The 21,892-nt window shown below is 40.7% G+C and overlaps 1 pseudogene; it reads left to right on the forward strand.

Annotated features, from left to right (window-relative positions):
* Positions 1-21,338: 21,338 nt before the first annotated feature.
* Positions 21,339-21,456, forward strand: LOC114235838 (5S ribosomal RNA; annotated as a pseudogene).
* Positions 21,457-21,892: the final 436 nt, after the last annotated feature.

Below are 21,892 nucleotides of genomic sequence, written 5' to 3' on the forward strand. Positions count from 1 at the left end.
CAGGGTATAAATCAATAGATGAGATAATAATGCACCTAGGAGAGGAGTCAGCAAAGAACGTGAACAGGCAGTGTATTAAAGGAAAAGCTTATAACCAGTACATATGAAATCATCTTACCTTTGCTTTCAGTGAACAACTTTTTCTATCATGTTAATGAGTATTTTTCCCCTGAGGATGTTTATAAAAATATGTTGTGGTTTGCTGTGTTTTCCACTGTAAAGTTACTATTTTTCCCCTTTGTAATTAATGTGTCACATAGAGATATAACTTGAGATTATGGAAATACCTTGATTCTCATCCTATTTTGGGTACTACTTTTAGCATCCAGTGATGATTTTTGCTTGAAACAATGTTTACTGTGGTGTTTGCCAAATGAGGATTTTCTATGTTCATCATTTTTTCTATATTTATTAACTGGAATTCTATTGAAAGGTCAGGTTTCTCCATTGGTGGAGAAACCTGGCAGACACCACCACCTGTGGTGTCTACCAAATGGTGATTTTCTATTTCTGTCTTTCTTTCTACGCATATTAATTGGGATTCTACTGTGAAGACAGATTTTTCCGTCAGTGGAGAAGCCAGGCAGAAGCCACATTAACCAAATGATCAAAGTTAACGTCATCAGCAGTGGGGCAAATTGGCGTGTTTCTAGGTGTGAAAAAACAAGAACCTAACATCTCTTCTGTACAGAATGCAACACTGACATGTAGTCGTGAGGAAATGCCCAGCAAACCAAAACGGAGGAACTTAGATAAAACAGCTGACCACTAGTCCTCCAGAGCGTCAAGGTCTTGAAGGACAGACCCCGAAAATATCCAGATTAAAGGAAATTAACAAAACATGGCAACTAAACGCAACCAACTTTCGGCCTTGAATTCTATCCTGGACCAGAAAATGGACATTAATGCAACAGTAAAATTTGAATGAAATGTGTAAGTTAGATAACAGTAGTGTACCAATGTTATTTTTTTCTAATTTTTTTATCTGCAGTGTGGCTACTGAGGCTGTTATCATAAGGGGAGTTGGGGTGAAGGATATACAGGAATTCTTTATAGTATTTTTTCAAATTTTAAAATTCAACAAACAAAAAAATTAAAAAGGAAATGAATGCATAGGACTTTCTGAAAATAGTTTATTGATCTACCTACTTCAAGACACTTAACAGTGTTTCAGCATTTCTCCACTTCACTCTTCTGGATAATTTTCCTAAAGAAAGAATCAGAGTTGTAGGCAAAAAACACATCATAAACATTTTCATAACAGTGTTTTTATTTTTATATAAATGCAGTAAATTTATATAAAGACTGCCATAGAAGCAACCAAAATTGGGTCTAAATATTGTTTGATGACATGATATTTGGGAGCTTGGTGGGGGTTTTATACGCAGCAAAATCCTAAACCAGACCAAGAGCCTCAAAAGAACACACATCCAAAGACAGAAATAAGTGGAAAGTGTTCAGATCTCTTTCATTATTAAATAGGTCTGCTGTTCAGTTGCCGTATTCAGATGAATCCTGTGACTTTAAAAAATATCACACACCTGGAAGAGAGAAAAGGCAGCTACTCAGACCTCACGGTGGCTATTTGGGGCTTTCAGAGCTTCTGGGACTCCTTTGGACATTCTAAAAACTGACGTAAACACACACACACAAAACCTCTGTACAAACAGCCTCTGATCAAAGTAACAGTTACTGATGACCATATTGTCCAAGAAATTAAACCACTTAACCATTAGACATGGAAAAGCTTCATGATACCCATGCAGGTTACAATATACACTATACTTAAATATTTATTTCTTGTGGATGTACAGAGAGAATAGATACATTGAAGGAGAAATGGATAGAAAGATAGATAGAAAGAAAGAAAGATAGATAGATAAATAGGAAGAAGGATAGAAAGACAGATAGATAGACAGATAGATGATAGATAGATAGAAGATAGATAGAGATAGATAGAGATAGATAGATGATAGAGTTAGATAAATAGATGATAGATAGATGATAGAGATAAATAGATAGATGATAGTTAGATGATAGACATAGTTGATAGATAGATGATAGAGATAGATAAATAGATAAATGATAGATGATAGAGATAGATAGATGATAGATAGATAGAAGATAGATATAGTTAAATAGATAAATGATAGATGATAGAGATAGATAAATAGATGATAGATGATAGAGATAAATAGATGATAGATAGATGATAGATAGATAGAGGATAGATAGATGATAGAGGTAGATAAATAGATAAATGATAGATGATAGAGTTAGATAAATAGATGATAGATAGAAGATAGATATAGATAAATAAATAGATAGATAGATAGGTAGGTAGATGATAGAGATAGATAGATATAGAGATAGATAGATAGGTAGATAGATAGGTAGATAGGTAGGTAGGTAGGTAGATGATATAGACAGATAGATAGATATAGAGATAGATAGATATAGAGATAGATTGATAGATAGGTAGGTAGGTAGATGATAGAGATAGATAGATATAGAGATAGATAGATATATAGATAGATTGATAGAGAGATGATAGATAGATGATAGAGATAGGTAGATAGATAGATACATGATAGAGAGAGATAGATGACAGATAGATAGATAGATAGATAGATAGATAGATAGATAGATAGATACATGATAGAGAGAGATAGATGACAGATAGATAGATAGATACATGATAGAGAGAGATAGATGACAGATAGATAGATAGATAGATGATAGATACATGATAGAGAGAGATAGATGACAGATGGATAGATAGATAGATAGATAGATAGATAGATAGATAGATAGATAGATACATGATAGAGAGAGATAGATGACAGATAGATAGATAGATAGATAGATAGATAGATGATAGATAGATAGATAGATAGATAGATATAGATACATGATAGAGAGAGATAGATGACAGATGGATAGATAGATAGATATCGATAGATAGATGGTAGAGGCAGCACACCACACTGCAGTGGGGATTGTGGATCCAGGAACGCTTGGGTGTGAAAACTAATTCCGATGGTGGTCTGAGTCCAATTCTTTGACTTCTTATCTGGGTCATGTTGACCGTGGGCCCCCACAGGTTTCTGCCAAGAATCTCATTCAGGGAGGTAGAGAGGGTCTGTCTACATGTGATGTCCCCCATTTTTCTATTACACTGCCCCTCCGAAGGGTTTGCATTTTGTAGGGAAAATTGGAACCCACGTGTCTGCTCTGTACAGGTCAGGATCCTCCCCAGAAGCAAATGCAAAATTTGAGTGAGTTTAATAGAACAAACCTTATTTTCAAACATGGGGTTTGAAACATATTGGTTTAGAGAAACTACCGAAAAAAGGGAAGTCATTCTGGGACTGGTGTCTGCACAAAGCCCTTACGGTCTCCAGGATGGAGGGGCTCCGAGGAGGGAGTGGTGTCCAGCACTGGGGTACAGGGTAGCTCATGAAGCAGATAGGAGCCATGGTCTGCGGTGGAGGGATGCCTCAACTCTCAGAGGTGGGCAGGTAGGGCCCCTGGGAGCAAAGACCCGCCTCACTCTCCCCAACTTTCTCATTTCTTGCTTCCCTGTGGTTGACTCGGCGGGAGAGGAAGCTTTCTGATGTGGTCCATCCAGGTCAACCTTGGTCAACCTCCAGGCACAGAGTGGGATGAGGAAAGGTGGGGAGGAGGTGTCCCTCTCAAGCCTGCACATACTTCTCAACCCTTTGATTTTCTTTCTTTTTTTTTTTTTTAATTTTATTGAAGTATAGTTGATTTTCAATGTTGTGCTAATTTCTGCTGTACAGCAAAGTGACTCAGTTATACATATACATATTCTTTTTCGTATTCTTTTCCATTATGGTTTATCACAGGATACTGAATATAGTTCCCTGTGCTATATGGTAGGACCTTGCTGTTTATCCATCCTATATATAATAGTTTGCATCTGCTAATCCCAAACTCCCAATCCTTCCCTCCCCCATCCCTCCTCTCCCTTGGCAACCAAGTCTTAAACCTTTTGATTTTCCATTCATCCCCCCCCACATAGACCCCACCAGAAAAGTTTGACTCCCACCTTGTCGTTCCTGTTTATCTGGAGCTCAAAGGCTCCAGTGTAAACCTGAACCCCAATCCACCAAGCCTGGCACTTGCTTGACACGTCAAAGGTGGAGATGGAGGAATTTAGAAAATCCTTTCTCAGGGCAGAATGATGACGAAAATGCCCTGAGAACTGTGAAGTGTGAATCACTGACCTCTCTGAGCCTGAGATGAAAACAACCAAAATCCTTGTCTTTCTCAGCAGTGTCTTATGTGCGGGAAAGAGGCCTGTTTTGAATGTCAGAAGCTGCATCTTTCTCTGGGCATCTCTGACATAAAATCTTCATTTCCTCAAGGCAGCTGTGTACTGGGGAGACTACAGCAACTGTCTCACAAATGAAAATGAGAGAAACCCAACACATTCATATTTATGTTTGTCTAACTATTCCTCCTATTTCTCCGGGAACAAATAGAACTGGAAATAAACACGACATTAATATTGGTTCTATTCAAGTGATGGTACTGTGAGAAATTCTTACTTTCTCCTTTTATGCTATTATTGTTTTCCAAAATATTTTTACTTTTATAATCAAGGAAAAAGAACTTTTTTTTCCCCAAAGTGACCAGAGTCATACCTGGTGATAGAACATCAAGTTTGAGAGGTTATATTTCGGGGAAATGAGACAAGTCTACATAAGAGGCACGTTGCCCATCACTTCTCTACTTACTCAAAATTCTTTTCTTTGATACATTTTGATCCTTACGTAATTATATTATATTAGCTTTTTGCAGAGTCACATTTTCTGAATTCTTTTATAGCCTTACCTTTTATTCAATGTTGCTACTCTTTGACAATTTACGAGACTTCACGTGCATATGTTAAAAGATATCTTATAAAATAAAATTGCTCTTTTCTTTGGAACATCTGTCTCCCTTATGTGGCAGTTATAGGGCAATTTCCTGGGAAATTTATTATAACAGAAGAAGGAAAAGAAATCTCAGGATAAACTGTGGAAATTATGTTGTGTATGGCATGATTAAAAGATAAGATGCCCTAACGCAAGAATTCTGGAAAGGCTTTTTTTTTCCTAATGTTTCCTTGATTTTATGCAAATAATCTGAGTTCACTTTTTGCCTCCGTTTCTCAGGATGTGACTAATTTGAATACATGTTCCAAGACAGCCGAGCATGAGAGAATATTTGGAAATTTTCAAATATGACGATATCCATTTTCTTCCAGAAACTGTCAGTTAAGTTGATATTTTCTTCAAGACAGCATAACAGGTGCCAAACTAAAAGGCAGTTTCTGCAAGAAACTGTTTTGTATCCGTAAGCTTTCATTTTGTTAGTTGGGAATGACTGCAACTACCCAAGAATTTACTACTTGGAAGAAGTGGCCAACGATTGTGGTTAAATATTCTCCATCCTTTACTCTCCTCCTTTCCTCCCTTCCTCCTTCCTTCCTTCCTCCTTCCTTCCTTCCTTCCTCTCTCTCCCTCTCTCTGCCTCTCTCTCTCTGTCTCTCTCTCTCTCTCTCTCACACACACACACACACAATTTAATGCCAGCAAAGTGCAAAGCACTATTCAGGACAAGAATGATACTTTTTAATATGCTTATTATTAGATTTGATAGAAACAAAGATGTATAAGCTTAGGATCTTCATGAAAATGTTACAATTTTCCCTATTCTCAAACTTGTTGCATAATCCTGAGTCTTAACCATACATCTCTCTGCATTATTATTATTATTATCATTATCATCAGTCAGATGGGAGCCAAAAAAGCAAATGACTTCACTTTAGCATCTTCAAGGATCAAATAGTTAATAAATTGATCAAACCTATGGTGACACAAGTACACATGTGAAAAAGACTAGCTGAGAAGATGGGGCAATCGGAGGGAACAGCGGCAGGTGCTCTCCCTACCAGTGGGGAGCAGGTCAGGGCCTTAACATGCATCCACGGGGACCACTAGTAAAACCAGTGTGAATCATTAAAATTAATTTTGCAAATGTAGATAAGGAATTAGATACTCTAGATCAAATTGGGCTACTCTTTTTTTATACATTCCTGGTGTAGAGGGATATAGTGGGCTCTTTTTTCTAAATAAAAAAGGAAAGATCTCTCTTTAAAACATATCTTCTGAGAAAAATAAATGAGTTCTATGGAATGGGGCTTTATTTTTTGCTCTCAATGAGCTATAGTAAGGCTTCGTATGCCAAATATCTCTTCAAAATGCACCTTTTGGGGAATATTAGTTCTTTGAAATAGGAATTTATGATTAGTTCAAAGTGAACAGGCCATGGTTTCTTTTTCCTGAGAGATCCTTTAAAAAGTCTGAGTTCTGGATTTTTGTCTAAGTACAATGAAAACTAAAATAAAAACTCTTTCACTCTGTACAATCAAAAAAAAGGGCAAGTTATTTGTCCCACGGTGTCTGATCTGGAAAATCTGTTAGCCACGGGGCATTTTAGTTCTTTGAAGATTTCATTATAGCAAGTAGAATAACGCATGACAGAAAGAATGCGCACACAATATGGGGAACACGCAGCGTATAAACTTTTATGGAGCTAATTCCCTTCATTAAATAGGAGAAGGCACTTTGAACGGCTGGGTTAACACCTGCAGAGTCATAAGCTTCGTGTGGATTATAATATTTCTATTTGACGTTTCATGTTTTTTGCAATCACGGTGCACAACTAAGGTTTTGAGTCTTAAGGTTAAAGCTGGTGCATTTACAGCCAGACCTCACTGGGAACCGGGAACCCCAGAACTGTCTTAAAGCAACAGCGTTTTACCCCTGCCTCTGTCTTTTTTGGACAATCAGGCTCACTCTCCTTCCCAACAAGGAAAATTGTGTTCATCATTTGCAAGCAAACGCTTTCATAGATAAGGGCTGCAGGAGGCTTTGCCTGCAGCCAGCCGCTCGGGGCGGGAGGGGCCGAGCGCTCCACGGAATCCAGGGACAGACATAGTGTCAGGAGTCGCAGTGCGACCTTTGCAGCATTGCAGCGACACGCACTTTGGGAATTTAAACGTTTTTTAAAGGAAGCCTCAGCGAAGGGCTGCAGGAGCCTGCTTCTGGTGTTGGGGAAAACAACCAAAATATGTGGTCTCTCCCTGTCTAGACAGAATGGTACTGTCCCAGACAGAAAGGTCTCCACAGGCCAGACAGTCAGGGCAGCACCGCAGCGCTGAGAGTGCCACGATGCCCTGGTGTAAAGCACGACACACAGAACCAAGGCTGTGTCCTCGGGATGATTAACAGGACCGGCCCGGCAGACAGCCTGGGCTCTGTGTGTGTGTGTGTGTGTGTGTGTGTGTGTGTGTGTGTGTGTAGTTCTCTGTACAGGGCTCATGTTTTTGGACACAAATTCAGACACGACCCCAGTGCAACAGCAATCCACATGCATGTTTAAATGCTATAAGTGCACAGAGAAAATTATTTTGAGCTCCGGATTGCTTCTAATGGAAAACACAATTCGGTTTCATTATTTTATTTGCAAATCAGTTTTCAAGCTCAGAATTCCAACCGTGATGTCAGCAACATCTAAGTTTTACTTGGATTTTGCATTCAGAAGAAAAATGGTTCAGAATCCATGTTATTGGGACAGTGTATATTTTAAAATCTTGACTTGGTCAATTTCACACTTCAAAAAAAATATTCTCCTCGTTTTCCCACCTGGTTCACAGCCACAAAAGACAATGATTCCTTGGCCTCCCTGTGGCAGTGCCCTGGGTCTCCTGTGACATGGGTACCCCTTTATCATTCCAAGCAGCTCTCGGATATTAGGAGACCCAAGCCCAAGCCTGTGTGAATTTGGGGTACATTGAATTCTTAAGGTCTTACTTTGTCTTAGACACATCCCTATTGAAGACCACAGAGAGTAGCAACTTAGTCCCTTTTTGGATATTTTTCTGCTCTAAGGAGCATAGTAAAATGTACTTGGCTTTAAACAACTTAAATGTGCTGCTTTGGATGTGGAGAAAACAGTCACTGTTTATCTCAGAGTTTACTCTGATCGGTCCCTATTAAATGATGAAAATTGCTTCCTCTGCTTACAGACTAGTGCAATTCATTGCCTTTGTCTAGAGATGACACAGATTTGAGAAACACTGCATGAAATATGGCTATGGAACTCAGCCAGAGTCCTGAAGCTATTCACTGCTTCAGTTGAAATACTGGAGAATTTCAAAATATAAGAATGTAGATATTTCTGCCACTGGGATTTCCGGGTGAAATTTTGAATCTTAACGGGTAGGTGTATCTGCTGAAAGGTACCTCTCAGGAAATCTTTCGGAATGCATCCTTGTTTAAAAGAGTTATTCTCTTGGCCAAAGAGGGCGTGACCAGGGACGAAGCAGCCATTGTACCATCTTGCTGCTCTGTGTCCAGGGCCAGGAGAGAGACCAGGGGTGGCTTTTGGTGGGAGCTGGCCTTCTCCCCGCAGCAGTCGTGGAGTCAGTGAAGGAGCTGATCTCCAGGCAAGCCCAGATTCTGTGGTACACAACATGCGGGAACTGGGCACTGACTTTGAGATCAAGTAGAAGTTCCGACTTGGACCCACCAGGAGGACAGCCTCTCCAGGTCTTGCGGGAGGTGATCTGGGAAAAGGTGAGCAGAGATTCCACTCCACGTGCCCAGGAAACTGCCTCAGCTGCACCTTGGTCTTGAGGAAGATGGCTCTCCTCCACTCCTGCCCCACGTGGCAGTCTGGTTTCCTGACATTATGGCTGGTGGCCTGCCTGCTGGGTCTGTGTGTGTCCTTTGTCACCTCTCCTTACAGTGTCCAGCTAAGGAGAAGCTGGGGATTTGCACAGCTAAACACAGAACGACTCCCCAGGCTACAGATGGCTACCAGAAGCTGAGAGTCTATTTTAGTCTATTCTGTACACTCTGGACATGTGGACCAGCACTTAATTTTATGCCTGATATATAATCTAAAATTGTTCTTGAAAAAATGCCTAGAGATAGGTTACTAGAACGGGGAAAGATATAGAAACAAACAAAGTGATACAAACAATAATGGCTACATTACACAAATCGCAGGAAAAAGCTATTGTACTGAAATTGGTCCTCCAAATATGGGTTTGAGAAGTATAGAAAGTTTATACCCGACTTAGAAACGGTGAAAAATTGGTTTCTTTGAATCTTGGTCTACAAATTTTAAACTCTATTTTTTGATGTTTATGTATTTAAGAAGGATTTTTTTAAAGTATTTTAATAAAAAATAGCCATTGTGAAAATAATTTTCTACAGATAAGAAACAATTCATCTACCCTGTAGTTATGTGGAAAGGTTTCTCAATTCTCTCCATTGAACATTAAAATTATAAATGCATTTTCTCGAAAACTAAAAGTATTCATCATTATATGTCAAAGTATAGAAGTCAACTGCAAATAACTAAAATGCAAATTCTTTCTCAACTTGGATCTTTCAGTTTTTTTTCAAGGTCTGTACTAGTTTAAGGGAGGCATCTAATTGAAAGACACATGGAAAAGTGTACAAAGTGGTTATCCTGGAAGGATGGGATTATAAGGAAGTTGTACTTTCTTCTGTGTGAGGTTTTATATTTTCCAAGTTTTAGACAATAGACTGTGTTAAAAGTCAAAAGAATACTTATTTTAAACAAGAGACTACATATTGCTGGGCTGGAGAGAATACATCCTCCTCCCCGCCCCCATCCCCTTGGTTTCTGGGGCCTGAATTGCACCATATTCCCTGGATGGTACTTTCCAAAGTCCTTCTCAGACTCCACTTTCTGGGCAGGCCAGTGTTTACGGTTCACTGGGTCCATCTTTGGGGCTCTTCATTTTATGCCTCCAATCCTAGCACATGGCTGTCACATTTGATTCACCATTTATACTCTTATTACCTCGACGGCTGAATGGTCAGCCAGCCTCGTACACTGCCCATTCCCCTCTGTGGAATCCCTAAGGCATGTCGCAAAATCCTCTGAAACTCAGCTTTCGAAGCTGAATTCACCTGCTTCACCTGACTTCTTTCTATCGTGTATGCTCCTCTCACTCGCTGAAGTTGCCCTCCAATGGGGGCGACTTCGACACGAAACCTGACTGTCTCCTCTGCATCTGCCCTCAGCAATGCCATCACTTCCTGCCGGTCCCGCCTACTATAAGGCTTTCACCCCTCAGCATTGCCAGGAGCCTCTGGATTGGTTTTCCTAGACTTCATCCTTGTCTTCGTTTCCTACCAACTTACCTTCTCTCAAGGCTGCCAGAGTGACTTCTTCAAAAAACCAAATCTGATCAGGTCATTCCTCTGTGTCAGATCTTTCAATGGCCCCAGATTGTCCTGAGATGATTTCAGATTTTGTGGACCAGCCAGCAAATTCCATCATCTGCAACCTCATCTCCTAACACTAGACTTCCTGAAATGTAAGGTTACGAAAATACTTGCTTTTTCTATAAGGAGCCCCACGTTTTCAAGCTTCCCCTGTTCCCCAGAAAGCCCTGCTTCCATTATCCACTTAACAAAACTCCCACTTCTTATTTCAAAACTCAGATCTATTGCCACATCCTCCAAAAAAGAGTCATATGAGCCCTGCAAACTGCACTGGGAACCTATCCAGAGTTTATCGCGCCCTATGTAATTCCCTCCAGCCATTGTTTTCTGCCCTCCATCTTGAGCTCTTTAAAGGCAGGGGTGTTTTATATTCATTGTGCTGTTCCTAGCTTTCTGCACAGTGCCTGGCCCATGGTAGATGCTCAATAAATATTTATTGGGTGAATGAACGGATAGGGGGCTCTCAATAAATGTTTAAGACTGCTTGTAAATAGGTTTAGGAACCATTAAGGGGCCAAATAGGATTCCTCATTGTGAATTTTGGGATACGCCGTATCTTTCCTAACGTTTTGTTTTCCAGGCAGTTGTCCCAGATTTAAAGCATCTCAGGCCTAAGGTAATAATAAATGACATGGAAATGCAAATGAATTTTAGACAGAACTGTTGGATAGGAAGTTGTCCCACTGGAGTTGAAAAGCATAGGTCTTGAGGGTAACGTCATCCGGGGCTCATGAGGCAGACCCAGCTGACTAAGTGACTCCAGTCAGGTCATTCAAAGTCTTTGAGTATCCATTCCTCCATCTAAAAAGCACGTCTGTAAAGTTTATATATAAAATACCTACTCTGTATGGCCATCTCTTTGGGTGGGGTGGGGAGTGCCTTAAAGAAATCAACATCCCTTTGTTGTTGCCACTCTCAGCTTAAGAATTTCTTATTCCCAACAAATAGTTCATCTGATCTCAACTTTTTTCCTCAGTTTCCCAGTTTCATTGAGTATGTTTGTTGGATGTTATTCTTCAAATGGCTACACATCTTTGTGTCGCTCTTACTTTTTGTCTCAACCTGGCATAGTTTTAGTTTGTTATAGTAAGTATTTTATTTTCCTTAACTTAATATTAGTTATCTGTGATGCCTAGTTACACATTTTGAAACTAAATCAATGTTTAGAAACAGTAACCAATAATCTTGAACCTGTATGTGTTTCTTAAAGATTCACTGAAACAGTCAGCAACATATATGAAATGTCTGTCTAACTATTTAACATTTCTTTTCCTTTGAGGCTGATCTGCTATGCACTTAATTACCAATAATTGCCCACCAGGTATGATATTATAAGAAGTAAATGTCAATAATTAGTAATCGTGTAAGACAGCTTAATTTTTCTTTGGAGAGATTTATTTCTAACCATTTTTCTGGTGTGTAGCAGTTGAAATATTAGATAATGTATTTTTATTGATTTTTAGCTGAACACAGAAGAGGTACAAAATACATTTCCATAACTTTGATGGTCATGAGACTCAGAGTATATTGATTGGATGGATGTAATACATTCGTTTGTTTAGAATATTAACGTCATGAGAAGAGAAAACCATTCCAGCAGATAGATGCCACGTGCTGTACTGGAGGAGGGTGTGTGGGGAGGGGAAACTTTTGAGTTCTAAGCCAGGCATCAGCCTGATTTACGGTGTGGTTCAAAGAACCACTCATCTTATCTACTGCTGCCTGCTTCTGTCACAAGAGCGCATCATACAAATGCTCTATAGCCTTAGCATTCTCCCTTTTAAATGACTGAGACCATAAAGTAGCAATTGTCTCTTAATGTGTTTGTGGGAAGAGGGCTTAGGAAAACACAAGATTAAGCTCCGACTTTTACAGCAATGAGGCCAGTGATGCTTTCTCATCAGGGTCGCTTTCAGAGAAATGGGTCTTCAATGTGAGTGTGAAAGTGGCTGAGTTATGTGCGGGATCTTCTTTTCTTCCTGAGAAAGGTCTGAGAGTTCATTCAGATGCAGATGGTGCAAGTGACAAATGCAGTGTTAATGTGTTTATCAAAGAGACAATTCGGGCTAGATCATTCAGGCCTAGGGACTGTCTTTATACCCGAAATAACTAGACCAGGGCAGAATCAATCCAGTTACTGTAGCCATTTTAGGAAATAAATCAAACTGAATATAGTCAATCCAATCAGTTGCCCACCTATTGATCTGGAGGGTTGGAAACACAAAAGTGGGGCTGTATATCATTGTCTTGGCGGAAGGTTTTATTGGTGGAAGGAGGTTTTAAACCAACTCCTAGTGAATAATCACTGCCTGTTTCCCTGACTTTGTGCATTGGGAATAGGGAAAAGGCAAGGGCTTTGGAGTCAGATAGGATGTGAATTCGAATCTTGCCTCTTCTACTTATTAAATATATGACTATGGGCAAGTTGGCTTATTCCTCTTATTATTGTCATCTATCAAGTGGAAATCAGAACTCAGCTCACAGGGTTGCTCTGAGGAACACATGTGCAAAGTGTAGATGGTTGTTTTCATCTGATGGCTTCCACCTCCCTCCTCCCTAACTGGGAGCTCTTCTTTGTTTACCAGTGTTTTGTCAGAAAGAACGGTTGTCTTTTGGGAAGGGGGAGGGGTGGGGTGCTATATAGATTTTAAAATTTATTTTTAGGTAATTAATTTGGGGATGTTAAAAAGTGGCCAAACAAATCTTGACCGCTACCTCCCATTACATATAAAAATCAATTCCTGATGGATTACATATCAAAATGTGAATGGTAAGATAATACACTTTTTGAGAATAAAACATAAGAGAAGCTCTTCATGACCTTGATTAGGAAAAGACTTCTTAAATAGGACCCCCAAACCACTCATCATTGAAGAATGATAAATGGTACCACATTAAAATTAATAAATTCATATCACAAAAGAGACCATTAAGAGAGTAAAAATGGAAGCTGCAGAGTAGAGAAAGATGCTTGCCATTCCCTATATTACACAGAAGACTTGTATCTGGAAAATGTTAACAAGTCCCGCAGATCAGTAAGACAGACAAATAGTCCGAGAGAGATGGGTTAAAAAAGCTCCAAGACAACATGGATGGATCTAGAGATGACCATACTAAGAGAAGTAAGTCAGAAAGAGAAAGACAAATACCATATGATACCATGTATATGTGGAATCTAAAAAAGATGATACAAATAAACTTATTTGCAAAACAGAAATAGACTCACAGACATAGAAGACAAACTTATGGTTACCAAAGTAGATAACAGGGTGGGGGTGGGGGGGAGATAAATTAGGACTTTGGAATTAACAAATAAAATAAAATAAATTATGTTTTTAAAAAAGCTCTAATAGTCACATCTCAAAAGAGGAAATCCAAATGGCAGTTAAATGTAGGAAAATGTGCCCAACTTCATAACTCATGAGGGAAATGCAAACTGCTTCAGTGCAATAGCATCACACACCCACTGGGACCACCAAGTGTTGGTGAGCATGCAGAGCGAGCAGACCATGCATCCACGGTTAGTGAGTGTAAAAGGCGTAATCACTTAGGGAGACTCTGGAACTCCTACCAAGGTAGAGTACATGCATCGACTATGGCCCAGCAATTCCGCTTGTAGACGTGGACCCAAAGATATGCACTTGTAAGTTTACCAAAAAGTGTACATAAGAATGATCATGGCAGCACTTTCCCTAGCTGCTCCTTGTGGGAACAGTCTCAATGCAGCAAGTTTACACAATGGACGTGATATAACAAAGAGAATGAAAAGTCATTGCTACCTGTAAAACCAGGAATGGATTCTCTTAAGCATAGTGTTTGTCTAAATAAGCCAGGGGCAAGAGTACATACTGCACTGCACTCCACTTATGTAAAATTCAAAAAACAAGCCAACTATTCTACAGTGTGAGAATTTATCTTTGAAGGGAGGTAATGATTGGAGGGGGCACAAGAGAGCCTTCTGGAAATGCTGTAATGAGATCTTTTTTGGTCCAGGTGCTGGTTCCATAGAGTCATCTCCTCGGGGAACTTGTCCAGCAAGTTCATCATCTCAGGAACTTGTATGATTTGTGCACTTTTATTAGTGCATACTGCAATTAAAAGTTGTTTTTTTGTAAGTGTCTGGTGACAACTTTTTGAAGAAAAAAATTTCTTAACGTAAATGTAATGCATGTTCATTATGAAGAATTTGGAAAATATAGAAGAGAGGTTTAAATCATCTATAAATCTGCTACTCTGTATACACTGTTTATATTTTGACACACTCCCTTCCAGTGCTTTTCCATGTATACATTGTTGTGTATGTGTGTGTAAAACCTAATATGCAATATACAGCACATCCATTTTTCAACCTCCTTTTTTCACTTAACAATGTGTCCAGAGCACTCTCTCCTGCCATTAAATACTCTTTAGGACACTCTCAAAGCCTCCCTCCTCCAGACGTGACCCACTGCCGTACTTAGCCCATGGCCTTGACCTTGATGTACTTCCATCTCAGCCTTGTTTAAACTACATATCTGCTAGAGCCTGGAGCTAAAACTGAGTCAATAAAAACAGATCAATTTAGACCCAGCAGGATCTTACCCACAGTCTTTGGCAGTGGGGAGCCTTGATCGTCACTGTTGACCTGGGTGAGGTCATCCTCAGCTAGAAGCAGCACTGACTGCATGCAGCGTCCACCCCACGCCCAGGTCCAGTCCCTTGCTGGGCAAGACTGTGCCACAGGAAGACCCCAGGGTCAGGGAGACAAGGGCCAGGCACCAGCTCTGCAGCTACCAGCAGTGCGACTCTGGCCAAGAGAGACCTGACGGCCAAGGGCTCCGTTTCCTAACTCCCATCTTGTAGCACAGTGTTGCATTTACTGAGTAGTGCAGGCACATATTAAATTATAGGGACATTGAAGGAAGTGATGACCAAGTCACTTCCTTGCTTACAAACCTGAGAGTCAGCGCCTTGGCCTGGCAGGGAGAGCTTCATGCCCTGGGCTCAGCCTACTCTCTCCATGGCCTATAACCTCATGGTCTGTGTGCCAACCACGCAGGGTGACTTGCAGCAGCTTCCTGAACACAAAATGACCCGCTCATTTTTTCTCGTCTGGAAGCCACTTTTGCCTCATTCCCCACCCCCCTGCCACCAAAACATCACCCATTTACCTTCCAATTTACACTCACCATGTGTTTTCATCCAGATTTGCTCCCTTATCATAGGAATGTTCTTTGATGCTCCCACCCAGCTCTCTAGAGGCCCCTCCCGTGGTTCCCACGGCCCCCGGACTGACAAACACATCATGGGGATCAGCACATTGTAGTGAAGTGGCCTGTTCGCCCCACTGTGTCTCCTTCAGACAGTCAACTCCCCAAGGGTGAGGTCTAGCTTGCTCATCCTTACACCCCCAAGGCTTGACCCAGAGCCTGGCTAAAGCTACTGCACACAAAATCATTGCTCATTGAATGACTCTATGTTGTAACTTAATTTCTATGAGCAATAACTTCACAAGGTCCAGGGTCCAGTCAGAACTATCAGGTTTCTCTCCCCTGGGGACCAACAAGGGAATCCAAATCACATCAGAAGGAGGCTTCAAGACCTAGAAAAGTGAGAAGAATCTAGTATTTAGTTCCTCAAACTGAGGGTCCTCAGGCACCCAGCCAACTACAGAGATAAAGTAGTTTTATTTCTTTTCCTAATATTTCATTGTTAGGGTATAGAAATGCAACTGATTTCTACATGTGGCTTTTATATCCTGCAACTTCACTGAATTCATTGATTCATTTCAACAGTGTTTTGGTTGAGTTTGAGTCTTTAGATTGTCTATATATAAGGTCATATCATCTGCAGATAACAATTTTGTTTCTTCCTCTCCCATTTGGATGCCTTTTATTTCTTCGTCTGCCTAATTTCTCTGGCTAGGATCTCCAGTACTATGTTGAATAAGAATGGTGAGAGAGGGCAAGGTCTTATCACTGATCTTTTTTTTTTTTTTTTTTTTTTTTTAAAGATTTTTTTTTTTTTTTTTATTGATTAATTGATTGATTGATTGATTGCTATGTTGGGTCTTCGTTTCTGTGCTAGGGCTTTCTCTAGTTGTGGCAAGTGGGGGCCACTCTTCATCACGGTGCGCGGGCCTCTCACCATCGCGGCCCCTCTTGTTGCGGAGCGCAGGCTCCAGACGCGCAGGCTCAGCAATTGTGGCTCACGGGCCCAGCCGCTCCGCGGCATGTGGGATCTTCCCAGACCAGGGCTCGAACCCGTGTCCCCTGCATTAGCAGGCAGATTCTCAACCACTGCGCCACCAGGGAAGCCCCTTATCACTGATCTTTGAAGGAAAGTTTTCAATCTTTCATATCTTTTCACAGTTGAGTATGATATTTGCTGTGGATTTGTCATATATGGCCTTTATCACGTGAGGTATGTTTCTTCTCTATCCAATTTCATGAGGGTTTTTATAATGAAAAGATGTTCTATTTTGTCAAAAGCTTTTTCTGTATCTGAATAGAGTCTGAATGCATGAATTTTAAAAAATTAACAGTAATTTATCATAAATCATCTTAAAGCAAAGAGTTATTAGAAGGGTGTTTGTCACAGTGTTAGTTATTGTAGTAAAAATATTAAAATAACCAATACTCAAATTTTAAAATTATAATGGATTCTTTTGTTGCGACAGAAATTATACTTTCAAAGATACTTAATAATGTTTCTAAGGGTAAATCATTTAGAGAAGAAAAGCAAAGAGCACGAGTTCAAGATACTAGGTCATTATCTGCTATTACTGTGAAAGAGAAATTATACAGGTATTGGAGAAGAAGGAGGTGAAAGCCAGCAAAGTTGTGTTTAAGAGAGTTAATCACAGGTCTCTTCTAATTTTATTTGCTGACCCTCTCAAGGTTTATCTTATGTCCTTATTACTGATGAGATTTTTCCTAGCTTGTTATAGCTAATTCCAGGTTCTCTGGCAATGTCAAGAATTAGAAATCGATTCAGAGAAGGGCCAGCCTTGTGGGCAGGGGAGCAGGTCTAGATTTCCATTTTCTACAGGTTTTAGACATATAACTATGCATTTGGTCTCTCTGTGTCATGTCTTGGGTTTGGTCTTGTCTCAGTATATGAAGATTCCAGGCTCATGCATTGTTCATTGGTGAATCTTTTCTAAGAAAAAGGACTTTCAAGGCAACTTCCAGAGGCACTAAGCAATAATGGATTTTAGTTTTGCAAAGTACGTTGGAGATCTAGTACAACCCTACGAATGGGGAAACTGAGGTACAGAGAGTCTAGGAGACTTGCTGGGTACTTGATGGCAGAACTATTTCCCCTACATGTCTTTTTCTGCTTGCCTGTGCCCTATGGCTGCCCTTGCACTTGGCAAATAACCCCACAGGGCTATTTGGAGTCAGGCCCTGCTGTTTTCTGTCTCCGTGCTAACGCAAGAAGGCCCGGCAGGGCAAGCAAGGCGGCCTTCCCAGAGCACAGTTCTGTGCAGACATTTAGGAAACAATAGAGAAAACATCATGGAACATGTATGCTATCCTTAAAGCCTTAGCTTTAGCTCTGACTGGCCTGTCTTGATGACTTACGTTTATTTTCTCAGAATTATGTATATTCATGTAAAAGCCTTTGGGAAATGATATAATAAGGATGGAAATAATAAGAATATATTTAGAAACATAAAGTGACCCAGTATTATCAGGGTTTCGTCATTTCAGAGGAACTTTTCCAAGAAATTCAGTCCAGAATTAAATTTGGGGAATAATAATTATACCTTAAACATTTTTGGTAGACCAGGGGATAGAATATGATTGTTGAGATGATTCTTCTAAGGAAAAGCTATGTCTGCTTAGGTTTGCATTAGATACTTTGCATTCGATATTTTTCCTTAAGTGTCTCTAAATCACAGTGCACATCATAAAACAGGCATAATACTCTCCCACATTCCCTGTCTTTCTTTGTGACCATTACTTTAAAACAAAAACAAAAATAAAAACAAAAAAACCCAGCCAATTCTTTGACCTTCAAAGGCAAAAACAGAAACAAACAAACAAACAAAAAAAACCCAGCCAATTCTTTGACCTTCAAAGGCCATGTGTGGGTATTGGGTAAAAATGAATATCACATGATTCGTGGGAGAAAATTGTCATTTTCTTAAAGCAAACTTGGGAAGGGCTCTACCACGTGCTTACTGGACCCTCCTGATGGCAGCAAAGCTGCAGGAGTTTTGTTGGACTTCCCCTGAAGCTCAGGGCACCCATCACCAGATCCACTGTTGCACAAGCCCCTTTCTTTCTCCCAAAAAACCCATTTTTGAGGAATTCTAGTGACTGCTATTTCCCGAGGCATAAAGGAAGCAATGCAGGTATAACTTTGTGATTGAATGAAAGAGCCACATGCTCGTCTGTACATCAAGTGGAATGGCCCTGATGGATTTAGCTCAAATCAAAGATTGTTTTCTTCTTTTAAAAAAATCTGTTAGAGTCCTTCCCTTTGCCTTCCTTCAGTTTTTGTGTGTAAGGAGTGGAAAAATCAATAGAGCCAAGGGCAGCAGGATGGAATGATAACTCACCCACCCTCCTTTGCTGTATGCAAGCTGTCATCTGACCTCTCTATTTGTTTTGCAATTTCCTATCGTTAATCATCGATTCCTTGTTTATGTGACTTCACTTCTCATCGCACTATGATCCATATCTTTGGAAGCTGTCTGTGGCTTTCTACCTGAGTTGACTTAAGCGAATAATCAGAAAACAAATTGTTGCCTAATATTGGCTCAAGATGAACCAAGGATTAATGTCTGGAAAGGATGTTCTGTGCGTGGTGTGTCTCGGTTGTCATCTGCCCTGCTGTTTGTATAAATGTATGAGTCCTTCACGCTGAGTTGATGCCCCGGGTTGTGGGAATAAATTACTCTGAACCTGTTATCCTTTCTACAATGAGGACGCGTGCAATTGTTTGTTTTTCTGCCCTGTGGTTACAGCGGTGGCCCATTTCCAGAGATGTTTACTGCTCCCAATGCTGGCTTGTTCCTAGATTTCCTTTATGCTTTTACTCCATCTTTTCACAATGTGTTTTAGCCTGTTTGCTGCATACTAATATGTTTGTCCGCTGGCTGTTTCATGGTAACATTATTTCAAGATGTTTCACCATACCCTTGTCTTTCTTTTCCCTGCTCATATTGTTTCTAATTTCCCTACCAGAACCTTCCATGGTGCCCAGGACAGTCTTGGTTTTCTACCTGTTGCCCTACTGTCATTACCAGTGGTTCCCCCTCCCCCCGTTTCCCACTGAAAAGGGAAGGCATTGAAATGAAAATTATAGTGGTCTCCTTACCCAAAATCATGACCTCTCTCAGATCTTATAACCAACTTCTGAGACTCTTTATTCCAGGGAAAGACTGATTGGGTAGGTACTTAATTTAGAGCCACCCTCCCTGGTCATGTATGAAATCATAAAATGGGACCAAACACTGAACCAAACACTAAGTAATAAGTAAGTCCTAGTAGATGATTCTAAATGACAGACCAGGGTGAGAAAAACATTTTAAAGTCTTCTAAACTTTTCTGGTCATTGCTATTTACTCAGAAGCTGTGGATAATTCTGGACTTGTCAGCATGACTACCGTATTCTTTATTTTCCTCCTTTCCCCAACACGTTTATTACGTTTGCACAGACTGTGTACCAAACACTGCTCTGAGCATAAAGCTGTACCAGAGTGCATCAGATAAACCCTCTACTGTCATGCTGTTTATTCCAGGGAATGGAGGTAGAGTCACAAAATAACAAGTTAAATAATTAAATCCAAAAAATCAGATAATATTGTCTTATTTTTTGGAAAAAAAAAAAGAGTGATATGATAGAAACTGAAAGTTGTCACGGAGCATAGCTAAGGATGAGAGACCGAGGAAGCATCCTTAGAGGAGGAGCCATTTAAGAAGAGAACCAAATGGCAAGTCGGTGCCGGTCACAGGAGGATGAATGGCAAACTCATTCCAGGGTGAGGAAACCATGAAAGCAAAAGTCCTCAGGGGGAGGGAACTTGGCACATTTGAGAAACAGAAAAAAGGCCAGTGAGACTGGACTTCGTGGGCAAGTGGAAGCATGCAAGGGGTGAGGCCAGAGAGAGACAGGTCAGGTTGGGGGTGAGGAGGCAGTAGGGAGGGGGCATGGCAACGAGCTCAGACCAGCCTCCAGACGAGTATGTTTCTTGCGATATTGACATGTCACAATGTGCATGAACTAATATTCTAGCTGTTTCGTGCAGAACAGAGTGACAGAGGCGATGGGAGAAGCAGAGAGGCCAGTTAGAGGTCCCACCATGACCTGCTGAAGAGCTGGATGAAGAAGGAGAGGAAAACGATGGATCAAGTATGCATCCTAAGAACTGGCCAGAGGAACTGGACTGACAGTAGGCATCTAGCAGGGCAGATGGTGGGCTGGGGGCAGGTAGAAAACTGAGAGTTTTGTGTTGTCACGTTAACAAATCATGAATCCCATTAGATTTCCAAGTGGAGATGTCAAATGGAAAGCTGGCTGTTGGATCCACAAGCCTGGAGTTCAGGGCAGAAGTCAAAGCCAGAGATACTGATGTATAGTCTGTATTTAAAGTCATTGGGCGGAACTGGATAATCTAGAAGGAAAGCATAGCAAAAAAAAAAAAAACCCATCCAGGCTCAACAAGGGAGAATGTGATGTAGGAAAAACAAGAGAGTGGGCGTCATGGAAACTGAGAGAAGAGGTGTTTCAAGAGGTAAAATGTGTTCACAGGAGCTGAATGCTGCTGACAGGCTGGGAGACGGGAGAGACTTCCGCATCTCCATCACCAGCAGCTACGTGGGAAAGGATAGCTCCTGGGAAGAGGCCAGAAGCCCTGATGGGAGAGTTTGGGGCAGAATGAGAGGCGAGGAAGTGGCTCCAGATTCTTTCAGGAAATTGATGTCCACAGGCGCGAAGAAATGGGGCTTTTACTAGACGGAAGTAGGAAATCAAAACGGGTGTTCTGTTTCTTTTTTAAAAGAAGCCAGCTACGGCCATACCACCCTGAACGCGCCTGATCTCGTCTGATCTCAGAAACTAAGCAGGGTCTGGCCTGGTTAGTACTTGGATGGGAGACCGCCTGGGAATACGGGGGGTGTCATCTTAAAAATAAAATAAAATAAAATAAAATAAAGCCAGAACCCATTTGTTTGCAGATAGAAATGGTCCAGTAGAGAGAAAGCGATGATGGAGAAGGAGAGGTGATGGTGTAGGGTAGAAATGAATGGTTGACCTTTGAAAGGAAAAAAAAAAAGAAAAGAAAACACTTCATCCTTTGAAACCCGAGAGAAAGCACAGAGATGGGAGGACACTGTGCTTGCTAGGCTGGTAGGGTTGGTGGCAGTAAGATGAGGGATTCCTCTCCACTTCCTTCTATTTTCTTAATGAAGGATCAGGTGAGATCAACAGATACAAGCTTTAGGAGGATGTTGTATGGCAGAGGTTCAATGGGGACCATTTTGATCTGACCGTGACTCATACATCCTAAGGTGACTTCATGCCTGTGGTCCTGGACTGACCGGAAAAGATGCCCTGTGTGC

Source organism: Balaenoptera acutorostrata, chromosome 18 (assembly GCF_949987535.1).
Source record: "Balaenoptera acutorostrata chromosome 18, mBalAcu1.1, whole genome shotgun sequence".
Lineage (NCBI taxonomy): Eukaryota > Metazoa > Chordata > Mammalia > Artiodactyla > Balaenopteridae > Balaenoptera > Balaenoptera acutorostrata.